Source organism: Zea mays, chromosome 3 (assembly GCF_902167145.1).
Source record: "Zea mays cultivar B73 chromosome 3, Zm-B73-REFERENCE-NAM-5.0, whole genome shotgun sequence".
Lineage (NCBI taxonomy): Eukaryota > Viridiplantae > Streptophyta > Magnoliopsida > Poales > Poaceae > Zea > Zea mays.
In genome coordinates, this window is record NC_050098.1 from 172039546 (window position 1) to 172056570 (window position 17025).

The window sequence follows — 17025 nt, forward strand, 5'->3', positions numbered from 1 at the left end:
TCGTTGCCGAGGTGGCCCGGGGCCGCAGGCGCGGTGTTGCGCGTGCGCCCGGTGTAGACCGAGGCTTCCCGCATGAATCGGGAAGTCGCGGCATGAGGTTCCGAGGGGTATCCCTGCCTTCGGGAGGCAGAGCTCTCGGCCCGTCGGACCGCAGCGCCTTCCAGGAGATTCTTGAGCTCTCCCTGAATTCGCCGACCCTCGGTGGTTGATGGCTCCGGCATCGCGCGGAGAAGCATCGCTGCTGCAGTCAGGTTCTGACCGGCCCCCACTGGATGCGGGTGGCGGCCTGACCCTGACGTTGTTGGCGACGCGGTGCTGGAAACCCTGGGGCAGGTGACGTATTTCTCCGGATGGGGGTTGACTCGCTCATACCTGTCCGACGTCCCGGCGGATCGGCTCAAGCGCCCCTGCTCCCTCGTCGAGCCTGGCCTGCGCCCCGCGGACTTGCTCGAGCTGTGGGTCGTGACCCCCCGCCGGAGCGGGGACCACAGCTAGCTCCCGCGGGATGTCGGCGCGAGGCACCGGCCTAGGGAGATCACCGTCCTCCGGCATGCCGAGATGGTTGCCTTCGGAGGGATCCCCTAGCTCGACGTGGAAACATTCGCGGCTTGGGCCGCAGTCCTCGTCGTCGAGGCTGCGGCTACCGTCGAAACAGTTGGAGAGGCAGTAGTCACATGCGGTCATGAAGTCCCGCATGGCACTGGGGTTGCCAAATCCAGAGAAATCCCAACAGATGTTGGGGTCGTCATCTTCCTCGGACCCAGAGGGCCCGTAGGTCGAGACGTCCGTCAGCCGGTCCCAAGGCGACCGCATGCGAAACCCCAGAGGGTTTGAACTCGCCTCTACGAGAGCGCCCGCCAAAGCAAGGTCGCTAGGCGGGTTGAGGCTGAGTCGAAATGACGTAGGATGGGAATCGGTTGGTACCTTTTGGTCGGCGAGCAGCGACATAGTCACGTCGGGGACTGATTGCACCGCCGTCCCAGGTACGAGGGCGACGTCCTGTAAGCTCTCCGCGAGCGCACTGGCGTCGTCCACTTGCTCGGGGTTGGCGTGTCGCGGGGAGACGGCGCTCGCCTTCGTCTCAAACGCGAGGTCGACTCCCGACGCACCCCCCGTTGGGGCGCTGGGGACGTCGACTCGCTCGACAGCCGACGAGGCGCAGCCTCCCGCTTGGCCTTGGTTGCCCCGCCTCCTCCTCCGTTGGCAGGGGAGAGGACGGGGCGAGCTCGGATGTTGTTCTTCCACCACGCGGGGAAGACGTCATCGATTCCGCCGCCGGCGGGCGGGCTGCCGGCCGCCATTGTCGTTGTCGCGCGGCGGTGGAAGGAGTATCATGTCGTAGCTGTCGTCGAAGGACATGAACTCAAGACTCCCAAAACGGAGCACCGTCCCGGGTCGGAGAGGTTGCTGGAGACTGCCCATCTGGAGCTTGACGGGAAGTTGTTCGTCAACACACAGCAGGCCCCTACCTGGCGCGCCAACTGTCGGTGTTTCGAGACCGGGGGGTCCCTAAGCCGACGAGTGAATGTCGCTGCGTGCCCCAGCCCAGATGGGTCGAGCGCGTGGGCGAGCGTGAAGGGGGGAAGCGAGGTGGCCGGAGATGGGCGTGAGAGAGGTGGAAATCCCGCGGCCTTCGTGTTCGTCCCGCGCCCAGGTCGGGTGCGCTTGTAGTAGGGGGTTACAAGCATCCACGCGGGTGAGGGAAGCGAGCGGCCCCAAGAGAGCACCTGTCCCGTCCTCGTCCCCGCGCGGCCAACCCTCTCTAAGAGGGCCCTGGTCCTTCCTTTTATAGTCGTAAGGAGTGGATCCAGGTGTACAACGGGGGTGTAGCAGAGTGCTACGTGTCTAGCGGGGGAGAGCTAGTGCCCTAAGTACATGTCGATGTGGCAGCCGGAGAGATCTTGGCACCCAGTTGGTGTGATGTCGTGGCCGTCGGAGGAGCAACGGAGCCTGGCGGAGGGACAGCTGTCGGAGCGGTTGAGTCCTTGCTGACGTCCTCCTGCTTCCGTAAGAGAGCTGAGAGCCGCCGTCGTCACAGAGCTTGCGGGGCGCCATCATTGCCTATCTGGCGGAGCTAGCCAGATGGGACACCGGTCTTGTTCTCTACGGCCCGAGTCGGCTCGGGGTAGGGTGATGATGGCGCTTCCTGTTGACGTGGCTGGCCTGCGCCCTAGGTTGGGCGACGTGGAGGCTCCTCTGAAGCCGAGGTCGAGTCTGTCTTCCGTGGCCGAGGCCGAGTCCGAGCCCCTGGGTCGGGCGAGGCGGAGGTCGTTCGGCAGAGGCCGGGGTGGAGTCCGAGCCCTGGGGTCGGGCGAAGCGGAGTTCGTCGTCTTCTGGGGCTGAGCCCGAGTCCGAGCCCTGGGGTCGGGCGGAGCGGAGTTCGCCGTCTTCCGGGACTTAGCCCGAGTCCGAGCCCTGGGGTCGGGCGGAGCGGAGTTCGTCGTCTTCTGGGGCTGAGCCCGAGTCCGAGCCCTGGGGTCGGGCGGAGCGGAGTTCGCCGTCTTCCGGGACTTAGCCCGAGTCCGAGCCCTGGGGTCGGGCGGAGCGGAGTTCGCCGTCTTCCGGGACTTAGCCCGAGTCCGAGCCCTAGGGTCGGGCGGAGCGGAGTTCGCCGTCTTCCGGGACTTAGCCCGAGTCCGAGCCCTGGGGTCGGGCGGAGCGGAGCTTCCTATGGTGCCTTTGGCAGGGCCTAACTGCCCGTCAGTCTCACTCTGTCAAGTGGCACTGCAGTCGGAGTGGCGCAGGCGGCGCTGTCCTTTTGTCGGGCCGGTCAGTGGAGCGGCGAAGTGACGGCGGTCACTTCGACTCTGCCGGGGGGCGTGTGTCAGGACAAAGGTGTCAGGCCACCTTTGCGTTAAATGCTCCTGCGATTCGGTCGGTCGGTGCGGCGATTTAGTCAGGGTTGCTTCTTAGCGAAGGCAGGGCCTCGGGCGAGCCGGAGATGTGTCCGCCGTTGGAGGGGGGCCTCGGGCGAGACGGAGTTCCTCCGGGGTCGGCTGCCCTTGTCCGAGGCTAGGCTCGGGCGAGGCATGATCGAGTCGCTCGAACGGACTGATCCCTGACTTAATCGCACCCATCAGGCCTTTGCAGCTTTATGCTGATGGGGGTTACCAGCTGAGAATTAGGCGTCTTGAGGGTACCCCTAATTATGGTCCCCGACACCTATGCACCTGTAGCTAGGCTTGAGTCAATTCGCATTTTACTTGCCTATGCTACTTACCATGGCTTCAAGCTTTATCAAATGGACGTGAAAAGTGCCTTCCTCAATGGACCAATCAAGGAAGAGGTCTATGTTGAGCAACCTCCCGGCTTTGAAGATAGTGAGTATCCTAACCATGTGTATAAACTCTCTAAGGCGCTTTATGGGCTTAAGCAAGCCCCAAGAGCATGGTATGAATGCCTGAGAGATTTTCTTATCACTAATGGCTTCAAAGTCGGAAAGGCCGATCCTACTTTATTTACTAAAACTCTTGACAATGATTTGTTTGTATGCCAAATTTATGTTGATGATATTATATTTGGGTCTACTAACGAATCTACATGTGAGGAATTCAGTAGGATCATGACACAGAAATTCGAGATGTCGATGATGGGGGAGTTGAAGTACTTCTTGGGATTTCAAATGAAACAACTCCAAGAGGGCACCTTCATTAGCCAAATGAAGTATATTCAAGACATTCTCAACAAGTTTGGAATGAAGGATGCCAAGCCCATCAAGACACCCATGGGAACTACTGGGCATCTCGACCTCGACACGGGAGGTAAATCCGTCGATCAAAAGGTATATCGGTCGATGATAGGCTCTTTACTCTATTTATGTGCATCTCGACCGGACATTATGCTTTCCGTATGCATGTGTGCAAGATTCCAAGCCGACTCTAAGGAAGCTCACCTTACGGCCGTAAAATGAATCTTGAGATATTTAGTTCATACTCCTAAGTTTGGGCTTTGGTACCCTCGGGGATCCACATTTGATTTAATTGGTTATTCGGATGCCGATTGGGCGGGGTGTAAAATTAATAGAAAGAGCACATCGGGGACTTGTCGGTTCTTGGGAAGGTCCTTGGTGTCTTGGGCTTCAAAGAAGCAAAATTCGGTAGCTCTTTCTACCGTCGAAGCCGAGTATATTGCCACAGGCCATTGTTGTGCACAATTACTTTGGATGAGGCAAACCCTCAGGGACTATGGTTACAAATTAACCAAAGTTCCTCTCTTATGTGATAATGAGAGTGCAATCCGCATGGCGGATAATCCCGTTGAGCATAGCCGCACTAAACACATAGCCATTCGGTATCATTTTCTTAGGGATCACCAACAAAAGGGAGATGTCGAGATTGCATATATTAACACTAAGGAACAATTAGCCGATATCTTTACCAAGCCACTAGATGAACAAACATTTAACAAACTTAGGTATGAGCTCAATATTCTTGATTCTAGGAATTTCTTTTAATGTTTTGCACACATAGCTCATTATTATACCTTTGATCATTTCTCTTTCATGTGCTATGACTAATGTGTTTTCAAATATATTTCAAACCAAGTCATAGGTGTATTGAAAGGGAATTGGAGTCTTCGGCGAAGACAAAGGCTTCCACTCCACTCCATCGAAATTACTCATCCTTCGCCGTCACTCCGAGCAACTCTCCAACTTTGGTATAATCTTCACTCATATTTTGTATGCCAAAGGAGAGAAAGTAGTTCAAAGGGCTTATATTTCACTCAAAGTATCCGTTTTTGGCGATTCATGCCAAAGGGGGAGAAAGTATTAGCCCAAAGCAAAAGGACCGCACCACCACCAATTTTCAAAATTGAAGTTAAGAAAAGGTTTTAAAATGATGAATTTTTAAATTGATATCTTATTCAAAAGGGGGAGAAAGTAGTATTTTCAAAATTGGTATCTTAAAACCCTCTTGAACACTAAGAGGAGGATCTTATATAGGGGGAGTTTTGTTTAGTCAAAGGAAAAGCATTTGAAACAGGGGGAGAAAATTTCAAATCTTGAAAATGCTTCTCAAAATTTTATTCATTTACCTTTGACTATTTGCAAAAGGACTTTGAAAAGAACTTACAAAAGAATTTGCAAAAACAAAACATGTGGTGCAAGCGTGGTCCAAAATGTTAAGAAAATAAAGAAACAATCCATGCATAACTTATGTGAATTTATATTGGCTCAATTATAAGTAACCTTTGCACTTACAATTATGCAAACTAGTTCATTTATGCATTTCTATACTTTCTTTGGTTTGTGTTGGCATCAATCACCAAAAAGGGGGAGATTGAAAGGGAATTAGGCTTACACCTTTTTCCTAATTGATTTTGGTGGTTGAATTGACCAACACAAATAATTGGACTAACTAGTTTGCTCTAGTCTATAAGTTTTATAGGTGTCAAAGGTTCACAATAAACCAATAAAAAGACCAAGGAAGGGTTCAAACAAAGTGAGCTAAAGACATCCCAAAAGGCACCCTGGTCTGGTGCACCGGACTGTCCGGTGTGCCACCGGACAATGTCCGGTGCACCAGGGCACTCGACGCTGAACTCGCTACCTTCAGGAAAATGGGAGGCCGCTCCGCTATAATTCACCGGACTGTCCGGTGAAGCACCAGACAGTGTCTGGTGTCACACCGGACTGTCTGGTGTCACACCGGACTGTCCGGTGTGCCAGCAGAGCAACGGCTACTTCGCGCACAACGGTCGACTGCAACACATTTAATGTGCGCCTACGCGCGCAGAGGACAGAGCATGCGCAGTTGGCGCACCGGACAGTCTACAGGACCTGTCCGGTGCACCATCGGACAGCCTAGAGGCCCCACCTGTCAGAGCTCCAACGATCGAACCCCAACGGCCTGCTGACGTGGCTGGCGCACCGGACTGTGTCCGGTGGCGCACCGAACTGTCCAGTGCGCCATGCGACAGCAGACTTCCAACGGCCACTTTTTGGTGGTTGGGGCTATAAATACCCCAACCACCCCACATTCAATGGCATCCAAGTTTCTACACTTCTATACCTTACAAGAGCTATAGCATTCAATACAAGACACACCAAAGAGATCAAATCCTCTCCCAACTCCACACAAAGCTTTAGTGATTAGAGAGAGAGAGAGATTTGTTGTGTTCATTTGAGCTCTTGCGCTTGGATTGCTTCTTTTCTTTCTCATTCTTCTTGTGATCAAACTCAATTGTAACCAAGGCAAGAGACACCAATTGTGTGGTGGTCCTTGCGGGAACTTTGTGTTCCGTTTGATTGAGAAGAGAAGCTCACTCGGTCTAAGTGACCGTTTGAGAGAGGGAAAGGGTTGAAAGAGACCCGGTCTTAGTGACCACCTCAACGGGGAGTAGGTTTGCAAGAACCGAACCTCGGTAAAACAAATCATCGTGTCTCGCTTTTTATTTGCTCACGATTTGTTTTGCGCCCTCTCTCTCGGACTCGTTTATATTTCTAACGCTAACCCGGCTTGTAGTTGTGCTTAAGTTTATAAATTTCAGATTCGCCCTATTCACCCCCCCTCTAGGCGACTTTCAGTCTTGAAGTGCTTGATGATAAGCGCCATTTCATTCTCGTTGAGCCTGGCAACATCTACTTGTGCTACCTTGCTTGGTAGCGCCTCCTTGCTGCTTGTTGCCTTGAGCGCAACGGGCTGCGGCTCGTAGACGGGTAGTGGCCCATTCAAGGCATCATCCACATATCGTGCCTCCTTTACCATCATGCGCCCGCTCATGAATTTTCTGAGTATCTCCTCGGGTGTCATCTTTGTGTACCTGGGATTTTCACGGATAAGATTCACAAGATGAGGGTCAATGACGGTAAAGGACCTAAGCATGAGTCAGACGACGTCGTGGTCCGTCCATCTTGTGCTTCCATAGCTTCTAATTTTGTTGACCAAGGTCTTGAGCCTGTTGTAGGTTTGTGTTGGCTCCTCTCCCCTAATCATCGCAAATCTTCCCAGCTCGCCTTCCACCAACTCCATTTTGGTGATCATGGTGGCGTTGTTTCCCTCATGGGATATCTTGAGGGTGTCCTAGATTTGCTTGGCGTTGTCCAAGCCGCTCACCTTGTTGTATTCATCCCTGCACAAAGATGCTAGCAGAACAATGGTAGCTTGTGCATTCTTATGAATTTGCTCATTAATAAACACATGGTTATCCATACTATCAAAATGCATTACATTTTCAACTATCTCCCAAATACTAGGATGGAGAGAAAATAAGTGACTACGCATTTTGTGACTCCAAAAAGAGTAGTCTTCTACATCAAAGTGTGGAGGTTTACCAAGAGGAATTGATAGCAAATGAGCATTAGAATTGAATGGAATATGAGAATAATCAAATGAATAATTTTGATTCACCGGTTTCTTCTTTGACAAGGAGTCATTGTCGTCATCGTGTGGTGAAGAAGACGAGGCATCACTGTCATAGTATATGATCTTCTTGATGCGCCTCTTCTTCTTCCCGTCCTTCTTCTTGTGACTCGAGCCAGAGTTAGTGGGCTTGTCGTCTCTTGGCTCGTTGAAGAGGGACTCCTTCTCCTTGTCGTTGACCACCATCCCCTTTCCCTTAGAATCCATCTCTTCGGGCGGTTAGTCCCTTAAGTGAAGAGAACAGCTCTGATACCAACTGAGAGCACCTAGAGGGGGGTGAATAGGTGATCCTATAAAATTCAACACTAATAGCCACAAAACTTAGTTATGAAAGTTAGAACGGCTAAGTAGCTTGAAGCGAGTTCTTGTGAACACAGACAATCAAAGAGAAAGCACACAAGAGACACGCGATTTTTATCCCGTGGTTCGGCCAAGTAATACTTGCCTACTTCCACGTTGTGGCGTCCCAATGGACGAGGGTTGCACTCAACCCCTTTCAAGTGATCCGATGATCAACTTGAATACCACGGTTTTTTTTCCTTTCTTAGTTTTTCTCCCGTTTGCGAGGAATCTCCACAACTTGAAGCCTCTCGCCCTTACAATGATGATCACAAAAGAAGCACATAAGTAAGGGAGGGGAGAGCAACACACACAAGACTCAAATCCACGACACAACCACGCACACAAGTCACAACTTGAGCTCAAAACACAACGCACGGAGTTCTCATCTCAATTGGAGCTCAAGTCACTATCACAAAGAATCGAATGCGTGAAGTTGGAGTCTTAGAATGTTTCTTGTAAGCTTGTGTAGCTCCTCCATGCGCCTAGGGGTCCCTTTTATAGCCCCAAGGCAGCTAGGAGTCGTTGGAGACCAACAAGGAAGGCCATCCCTACCTTCTGTCGAGTGGCGCACCGGACAGTCACTGTAGACGGTCCGGTGCCGATCTCCTTCCTTTTCTGGCGCAGACGACCGTTGCAGCTCCGGGGCAGTTGGCGCACCGGAAACTGTCCGGTGCACACCGGACAGTCCGGTGCCCCCTGTCGACCGTTGGCGCGGGCCACGCGTCGCCCGCGGATTACGCGGCCGACCGTTGCGCTGGCGACCGTTGGCTCACCGGACAGTCCGGTGAATTATAGTCGTACGCCGCCGATTTTTCCCGAGAGCGGCCTTTTCACCGGAGTCCAGCCTGGCACACTGGACACTGTCCGGTGCACCACCGGACAGTCCGGTGTGCCAGACTGAGCTGAACTTCGGCTGCACACAGGCATTCTTTTGCAATCCTTTTCTTTTCTTCTTTTCTCTATTTCTAACACTTAGATAACTTCATTAGTATACAAAAACCAACTACTAAGTCTAGAAACATACCTTCTCTTTGATTTGCACTTCTCTCTTCATTTAGCACATAAGAACTCAATTAAATGTGTTGGACACTTAATCACCAAAACATAATAGAAATTGCCCAAGGGCACATTTCCCTTTCAAAATGTTTTTATACCAACCCTTCAAGGCCCTAAACTTTTCTTTCTCCTTATGCATGTAGTCCTCGGCCTCACCTAAAATGTTTACTAAATCATCAAAAGAATATCTATCATCTTCAACATTCTCATCATCATCAATATCACTGAAGTCATGAATAACTTTTACCTTTGAGCTACCTTTTGCTATGAGGCAATAAGGAGATGAAAAGAGTGAAGGGCCTCCTTAATGGTGATGTCATCATTGAGCTTGGTTGAAGTATCATCATCATCATCATCTGAACTATCATCCAAATCTCACTCAACAAGATAGGCTTGACCATCCTTCTTCTTGTTTCTAAAGAACTTCTTGTCATCCATGCCTTTGTCCTTCTTTTTCTTGCTTGGACAATTTACGATAATGTGTTCGGGTTCCCCACATTCAAAGCATTTTCTATCAACGAAGACATTTCTTCTTGAAGATTGACCTCTTCTTAATTGACTCATTTTCTTTATAAATTTGTTGGATCTTTTTACAAAGTGAACAATTTCTTCATCACTCTCACTTTCTTCATCATCACTTTCCTTCTTTTTTCAAGAACCTTGGAGGCTTTAGTTTTGAGAGCTATTGAATCATTCTTTACTTTCTTTGCCAAACTTATAGCTTCGGCTTGTGATTTCTTGAATATGTCTTGGATAAGTATCTCACCCAATACTTCAGTTGGAGAAGTTTTGTTAAAATCACTTCGCACAAGCATGGTGATGATTATATCATATTTCTCTAAAAGTGACCTAAGGAACTTGTGAGAGAAATCCACATCTACACATCTAGACTAGATCCTTTGAGCTCATTCGCAATTTCATTTAACTGGTTGAACATATCGGATAAACTCTTATCCTCATTCATGATAGATTGTTCAAACTTGCCTTTGTAAACATAGAGTTTGTCACTCTTCACAATAGTTACATCCTTACGAATTTCTGTCAATTTTGTCCAAATTTCATGAGCAGTTGTGAGAGTTTTGATCCTGTCGAATTCATTGATATCCAAAGCATCATATAGGACATTCCTAGCTTGATCATGGACTAGAATATTTTGTCCATCACTAGTTGTTGGCTCATCTTTCTTGAAAGTAGCCTAGAGGGGGGTGAATAGGATACACCTGAAATGTTTCACTAAAAACTTCAAAATAGTGCCAAATTCAAGTTGCACTGGTGCAAACCGGTTCAGTTGATTTTGTTTACAACTGAACAAGTTTGAACCTGCTCAACTTAGATTAGATAAACAGTTAAACAAATGTGACGAAGTAGTTAGAGATTATGCTAAAGTCTTGCCCTAGAGAAAATCCATTCAAATAGATGACAAATCGGTGTGAATTGTTTTCACACGATTTGCACACAATATAACCGAATATGAACTAACCAACCAAATAAAGTGCTTATCAAGAACACACAAGAACACATGATTTAACCCGAGGTTCGGCAACCACCACAAAGGTGTCCTACTCCTCGTTCAGGAGCCCACAAAGGGCTGGGTCTTTTCCAACCCTAATCCTCCACAAGCCGACCACCAAGGTCAAGGCAATCTCTTCTCAAATTTGCTCAAAGAGCGGGTGATACAAACTTCTTGGGGTCGTCCACAAATTTGGAGACTCCCAAGCAACCTCTAACCGTCAAGGAACACAAGGTTCTAAGAGTAACAAATCCGCACAAGGTTAAGTTTGCAATGAGCTCGAGAATGAAGAGAATAGGAGAATCAAGATGAAATCAACAGTGTGTTAGATCGACTTCACCTCACACCAAGGATCCTTCAAACGATTGAAGGGGATGCGATTTCGGGTGTGAGAGGTGAAATGAATGCCTTTGTTTAGAGGTTGGTCAGCCAAGAATTCGTGGAAGGGCAGAAGTGAATGAAGAGAGAGAGTGTGGGGGGGTATTTAAAGGATCCCCCAAAAGCTGGCAGCCGTTGGGAGAAAAGGACCGAAAATCGGTTGAACCGGTTCTGAAACCGGTTGAACCGGTTTCCACCAGGGGGTTCTCGGTTCACTGATCTACTCAGCCGGAGACTCGACCGGACTCAAAATCGGTTGAGTCAGGCTCAAATCTGGTTGAACCGGGTTTCAAAAAATATCTGCACACGACTTTTCTGACAGCTTTTGACTGTCAGACTGGCAGGACAGAGGCGGTAGAAGAAACAGTCCAGAAACCGGTTGAACCGGTTTCAGGTCCGGTTGAACCGGTTTTTGAAGCTGAAGAGCAAGTTTTGACAATTCTGAAGTGAACCAAGGTGGAACTTTTGTGGTGTAGCATCCCAAAAATTCAAATCCTGAAATTTTCTCAAACTCGCTCTAAATTCAAAATGAATTTCAAATTTCATTTCAAAATGTTTGTTTGCAAGTTGATATCAACAAGTAAAATATAGTGGTCTATATTCTCTCTAAAATCCTCCTCAAAATATCCTACAAATATTTCCCCAGTGATCACCCTCAAACTCTTTCAGAAATACTGCCCAAATATTCCACCGATATATCTCCAAGTATTTTCTTCCTGAGAAATACCTTCAGAATCATTTTTCAAGTCCCTACAAATATTTTCTTCATAACTTTCCTCATGCTCATACGTATACGTATGCCTCCGGTGTCATACGGTGAGCTCTACAAGCTAATTACACTCATATAAGACAAATCCATGCTAATCTCCCACTAATCCTCTCATCCTCCCACTAATCCCCTCATCCCTCCCCCTAATCCCCCCACCATGGCTATAAATAGAGGGGCAAGGGCCTCCTCTCATCCCACCCCAAGCCATTTCATGGCAACTCCCTCCCCCCCCACACACGCCCACTCCCACTCCACCTCCCACACAAGCACCCACTAGCACAAGGATCGTTCGGTCGTTCTTCGATCGTTCGTCCCCCTGTTCTTAGTTTGTTCGTTCGTTCGTCCGATCGTTTGATCGTTCGTCCGATCGTTCATGGTTCGTTCGTCCGTTCGTCCGTTCGTTCGATCGTTCGTCCATTCGTTCGTCCAAATAATCTTTTTTCTGTCGTTATGCTGCCGAAATTCCGATCGTTCGTTCGTTCGATCATTCGATCGTTCATCGTTCGTTCATAGTTCCTATTCATAGTTCATCGTTCGTTCATAGTCCCTATTCATCGTTCTTCCAGATAATCTTTGTCCTGCTGTTATGCTGCCGAAATTCCGATCGTTCGTTCGTTCGATCATTCGATCATTCATCGTTCGTTCATAGTTCCTATTCATCGTTCATCGTTCGTTCATCGTCACTATTCACCGTTCATCGTTCGTTCATACGAACTATTCACCATCACTATTCACCGTTACTATTCATCGTTGCTATTCATCGATCATCTGATCACCCCAAATTTCAACTACTCATCTATCATGCTGTCCAGTCCACCTAAGACCAGCCAGACCCATATTCCAGTCATACGAACTTCGGTGACTGTGATTTTCATTCCAGTGGGGAACTTCCCATCTGGTCACCCATCCTAGATTTCTCCGAGTCGAGCACGCTTAACTTTGGGATTCTTTCAAGCCAGACTTCCAAAAAGAAAGGCAAACCATGTTTGTATGGATACGTCTTCAATCCTATAAAACCTGGCCCAAGATACCACAACCCACTCGGACCAGAATACCACAGCATTCCAGCTAGGGCTGGGCATTCGATTTTTTTCAAACTTCGGTTCGGTTTTTCGGTTTTAAAAAACTTCGGTTTTCTAGACATTAGAAACCGATCGGTTTTCTTGAAAATGAAAAACTGAGAAGTTCGGTTTCGGTTTTTTACTTCGGTTTTTCGGTAAAAACCGAATACCAAATTTATACTCAAAACAACACATACAAAAAAATTATATGATAGATTACACATAATTTTAAAAAGTCAAAATTATATACGTACAAATATTTAGAGATACATCATACATTACATATAAATAAGTGAATAACAATTTAATTGTTTCACACATTTAGTTCACATAATCGAATAGCCAAATTTTAGAATTGATAAAGTTAGGTAATTCGGTTTTTGGTATTTCGGTTTGGTATACGGTGAAAACCGATTACGATACCGAAAACCGAACTTTTGAGATGCAAAAACCGAAACCGAACCGAACTACCGAAAAAACCGAAATTTCGGTTCGGTTCGGTACGGTACGGTTCGGTTCGGTTTTCGATTTCTGGTAAAAATGTGTCCACCCCTAATTCCAGCTATTTGGGTCCCGCCTCACTGTTGTCTGATGTGACACAGTAGGTAGGAACAGTTTCCACCAACATAAACCTCTGCCCAAGAAAAGCCCAAAAATAATTCCTCGCACCCCGCTCAAAAATACATTTGTATTTTTGATTTTCCAAATATCTCTAAATATTCAAATTCTAGAATATTCCAAGAATATTCCAAGAATATTCCTTTCCTTTTCTTTTTCTCCCTATGATTATAAAATCCAAAACTCCTCCATCCAAACTCAGATTTCAGTCATTCTTGTTTCTAAAATTCTTGTCAAACTATTCCCTATCCAACCATGTCATCCCTTAAGCATGATTCATATTCCAGAAAACTCCCAAAATACTCTTGTCCCATATTCTGCCTATAACTCTCATGTTCATATTAAGTCAGACGATTCATTTGTCACTATTCTCACCAACAGTGAACTTCACTGTGCTACACCACATGCACCTAGCTATAAATACACTCAGCTACCCTCTCCCTCTCCACACAGACTCAACACCCTCAGCCAAGGCAAACACCCCACCCACTCAGTTACTCCGCTCTACCGGCTACATGCATAGTGTCGCTTCGTCTCCAGTCCACCCTCCTGGTAAGCACCTTCGCTCCACCACCAGCAGTATCTCAACACCACGTGACACAGATTCTACTCAAGACTCTACCCATCCATATATCGCTATTCTGACCACTATACTAAATATTTGTTGGTATACTTGTTGGTTTGTATGTTTTCTTGTTCATGTTGCATAGTTATCAGAGCGTTCGTGCCGTCTCGTGGAGGCCAGGTCTGCAAGTCTACGCCAGGCAGTGGAGCTAGAAGCCAGTTCCACGAGCTCCTCTTCCCCCTTCGCCGGTTAAGCACGACAAGCTCACTGGATCCCTTTGATGCATAAATTACCTATGATTTTTCAACCACAACCCTCAGCCTGTTATTTTATGCATGATATGATTTTGAGACAAGTTATTATGGCCACCCAGCCGTTTACCGCAATCAATCCTTGATATATTTGTTACAAATGATTTGAGAAAAGGTGTGAGTTTTCAAAAGAAAATACTTTTCAAAATGTGTATGATGAAGGGTTTTCACCCTTATCACCTTTGAGTAGGGATGATCAGGGACTCCCTGGTTTAGGGGAGGGCCTAAGGTGATGGCTCAGCTGGTTTAGGTGTGAGCAGAAGGATTGTCCCCTCACATAAGGACCGGTTTGTCATCCTTCACTACCTGTACTCATGATAAGTACAACCACTCGAGACTGTGTGGGCAGTCACTCAATCTGAACTCGTACGGTCCAACCCCAGGGTTTGAAGGCTGGGGAGCACCGGGAGGATAAGGAGGGGGAATGTTTTGTCCAGTTTGGACATGGCGGTGGCCTGACTCCTTCTGGTATAACCGTTAAGGTCAGGACATACGAGGAAAGAAATAGACTCGGCATTCAGGTCTCATGACGGTGAGATCGCAGAAACCGGACTAGTGGGTAAAGTGTACACCTCTGCGCAGAGTTTGAAAACCTATTCGAATAGTCCGTGTCCACAGGAATGGACGAGTCTGGTATGGTATGGCAATTAATGTTTTGTTTTCAAAAAAGGTGCGTTTGAGAAAAATGTTTTTAAAATGTCCGGCGGTTGAGCCGTGAGCTATGGTGGACGGGAAGTCCAGTAGCTGTTTTTTAAAAATGAAAACCAGTGGGAAACTGCTGAGATACCTGGATGGTTTAGTCCAGGGGATTTCGTTCTATACTGAAAAACTTCCTGCTCCTTTGGGAGAGGATGCGCTTTGCAAAATACAAAATGTTTTACAAAACAACCCTGCATAAAATATTGTTGTTTCTGTAAAATATCCTGAGCTCCAGATATTCCATGCATTATATCTGATTTCCCCATTCCGCGGGTGAAGGTGGGCTGCTGAGTACGTTTGTACTCATCCTTGCTTATTTATTGTTTTTAAGAAAAAAGAGATCGGTAAGAGTTACGACTGTTCTCAACCTTGCCTGTGGCTGTTGGACCGTTGAATTGCTTCGCTGCGTATATCGGGCTGCTTCAACCCCACTATGATGATATGTCCCGAGTTGTGGACCAACTCTTAAAGTTGTTCGCCACCTTTATAGGTTTGTATCGTTTAAGCAGATCTGTAATCATCTGATGTATAAATGTGTTTACTAGCCTCCTGGGACTAGTAATTGTATCACATTTGAGTCCCAGAGGATTGGGGCGCTTCATATGGGGAGTAGGAGTGGTTTTTTCAAAGGGCATTCATGATCTAGAAAAATGTTCTCTTAGATGATTTTGAAGGAATTTGAATTGAGCTCATTGCATAACTTACTTAACTTATTGCGGATCCCTCTTAATTGAACGATGATTTCTATAACTCAAGAATTATAAAATGAATACTGTCGTTGTTTCCAAGCACTTGGAGCACGCCATATGATGTAGAATTTAAATCTATTGTGCTTTACATTTGCATACTCATAAGATCCGTGCTTCTCCTGTCTGTAGAATAACTGTGTACATGCTAGGAGCAAACTTGTTAGAATCTTTGTTTGTTTTGTCATTTAATCACCAAAACCCTCAATTAAGGTTGATTGCACTTACATTTCTTAAGCACAACAAAACCATCTCTAACAATTCTTCAAATGTTTCCACCCATCGCTCTAAGATGAATTGTCATTCTATTTTTTCAACAGTCATAGTTGTTTCCATCAAAATGCAATGGCTTCCCAATATGTATATTGCTTCCACTAGCCGTTGTATCATACTCCGGGATGATTAAATCCATAATCAATGGAGTCCTCGGCTCCAATACCACCTGTAAGATCTAGGACACCAGCTAGAGGGGAGTGAATAGTCAGTTTTCATTAAAATCAACAACACTAGAGAAATTTAATTAGTACCATAACGGAGAAAAATTCTGTAGCCTAAGATGAGCTAAGGTAGGTTGGCAACCTAGGGTGAACAAGTAATCAAGATGACTAGTAATGAAAAATGATTCAACTAATCACAAACAATTTCAAGAAAACAAGTAATGGACAACAGAGACACAAGATTTTTTCTGTGGTCTCAGTGATTTGCCGATCACCCCAGTTACACGTTGAGGCGGATTCTAAGCTCTCACTTGCTCCTTTATTAAGGCACCACTTGATATTTGAGCCAAGTGGACAAGGAAACACTCAATACCTCGATTACACTAGTGTTGCCTTTGCCGCTTTGGTGAGGTAGGCCAAACCCCTCACAATCTCCTTTGAGGCTTCTTCACAACCTTCTCGAAGAGCTCGACAAAGTCACCACCAAACCGTCTAGGAGACAACAACCTCCAAGAGTAACAAGCCAATGACATTCACTTTATGTTTCACCTAGTGCCTCAAGATCACACAGATGATGCAACACACTAGAATCACTCAATTGCTCACTAGAATGCAATCTCAAGCAATGTGTGTGAGTGAGAGTGTTTGGAAGGCTCATATGTGCTCAATGTATGATACAAATGGCCAATAGAGTTGCTATACACGGGCACCACTTCTATTTATACCCCCTCCAAACACTACTAGCCATTATGGGCATTTCGTCCCCTTTCTACGCACTCACGGACGGCCCACACCACCTGTAACGACTTATTTTCCGTTTGAAAACGTGTTTGAGCTATAAGAAAAAGCGAGGCCCGGAAAAATACTTCGGACCACTCCAAAGAACACCAATATTTGAACCTCTCTAGAATTGCGCGGACGGTCCAAAACATAATCACTTAGCCCCCTTTCCAAATTCACTTTTGAAAAGATTTAAACTCGCAAATCTGAAAGCGTTGTTAGTCCTCATGCACATACAACATCTATATGTTTTATGAGGCATTAGGTTTTACACAAGTAATTGTCATTGGCCCCTGTTGATAGTACGACTATCTAGCCTACTAATCTAGTCAATTTTATTCTCTAATCACCTTGTGTTCGGCAAAACTAAAACCCTATTGCAATACCTTTAC